The sequence below is a fragment of the Trachymyrmex cornetzi genome, unplaced genomic scaffold (genome assembly GCF_001594075.2).
Source record: "Trachymyrmex cornetzi isolate Tcor2-1 unplaced genomic scaffold, Tcor1.1 scaffold135, whole genome shotgun sequence".
NCBI lineage: Eukaryota > Metazoa > Arthropoda > Insecta > Hymenoptera > Formicidae > Trachymyrmex > Trachymyrmex cornetzi.
Genome location: NW_017295928.1, coordinates 22,370 through 24,305, shown reverse-complemented (window position 1 = coordinate 24,305; position 1,936 = coordinate 22,370).

Below are 1,936 nucleotides of genomic sequence, written 5' to 3'. Positions count from 1 at the left end.
ACTGCTCAAGGAAATAGGCGTTATAGCGTCCCTTCAGGACGTTGACCCATATTCCGGAGCGATAAGAAGTGCGTCCGACTCTCAGGTGTTCGCCACTGCATGAATACCTGCGAGATAAAGTCTAAACGTCCTTCCATACCCTCTATAACTCCATCCTTGTCTCTCCCATTTAAGCGCATTTCCAAGGGCTTGGACGTAACACATTGATATACGATTTAATTTATAATAAGACCAGCTTCGCGGAGTTCCTCGATGATCGGCAGCATCTCGTTGTCGTGAGCGTTGTTGCCCGCTCGGTGCGAAGCATCAAGCAATCGTAGACGATCCACCAGCTCGTTGGGATCGTCTCAGTGCACGTAATCAATCGCGTTGTCGTTTAGCGTCATTGCGTGAGGTAATCCTTTTCCAGATTTCTTACTCTGTTTCTTGGGTGTGACCAGCATCAACGGCGCGATTATGTATTTGTACTTGTATCCCCTGTTGCTCAATAATCGACCTTGCGAATGATGCTTGTGTTTGTGCGCGCTCGTCATCAACAGCATGCTCTTGTACTTGTGCATATTGTCTTCCGTGTAGAGGGCATAGTCGGGCATTCTCTTGAAAATCAACTCGTAAAGACCGGGGGTACCGGCGTATCGTACGCCGTCAATAATTATGTTGTCCGCGTCATCCACGTCGAAACGTTTATTGCCAAACATCAATCCATCCTTGTGTAGGTAAACGCCGTACACATGATCTATACCGCTCTCTTTATCTTGCGCTCCCCGCAGGACAGCCTCGACATACTTTTGACCCAGCGGACCCAAGTTGGCTCGTAACGCCTCTCGACCTTCCGACGTTTGCAGCTGATTTTGAACCTTCGTCGCTAGCGAGTCTTTCGTCGTTTCGAAAACGTTCTCCAATGACTCTATCGTCGGTACGATTTCGGCACGTGGGGTGGAAGTTATCAGTTCGCGCGATCGATCACTGGATTTATGCAGAGTTGTGGAAGGTTCGAACGTCTCGCTCGCTTCTTCTCCCTCCTTTTGTTCCTCCTCCTTCTTCCTCTCACGTTTAGGGGCAGACGCTGCATCTTCGTCGCGCGATTCTCTCTTTGTTGCGCGCTCGCCGGAGTTGTCGGCGAAAAGTCGCAACGGCTCGATAAGAGGTTTAAAATGTCTATCCAACGCGATGCCCTCCTCGATTCTACCGGTCTTCAGAGCGCGTCAGCGCGATGTTTCTTGTGGATCGACTCGCTCGTCTTCTCGATCTCCCTCACGATTTTTTCGCGCTCGCGCACATCTGCCATGTGTGTCTCTGGTTAAGTATCGATGACGACTGGTTACGTTACGGTATCGCGAACTCGTTAAATCTTTTTCTGTATCGTCCATTTGTGAGCGCACTGTCTTTGTCTATCACTACGAAACCATATTTTTGTTGCCAACAGTCGCGGCACAACGCGTAAAATTCGTCATATGACATGTCGGTATTCACATGATCGTTGTAAACATGTTTCAAGTTGGTACCATCCTGTTTGAACAGGATCAGCAGGTTCGCGTTGTCGCGTATCAGATGTTTAGGTTTCCTCGCGTACGTCTGACAGAGATAGAAGCAGTCGACGTTCGCGTGACGGCCCATCTAAAAGTATTCTCTCACCGCATCCTGCTTGTCGCTTGCCACGTCATCAAAGATAAAAATAGAATTTGAACGCGCCTCGCTCGGTGGAACGACGTCGCTGTTGTTGGAGAACGTAACGTAGCCGATTCATCGATAGATATAAACAAATATTCGAGATATTGATACTTTGGCTGTTGCAACGATTTCGAGTAGACGTACACGTTCTCGAAACGTACGCCGTTCGGACTCTCAAGTAAGCTTATGAGAACGTTTAGTTGGTTTTACCGCAAATCGACGGGCCGCAAATGATCGCGCGTATAGTATTCGGCAGCATTTAGCC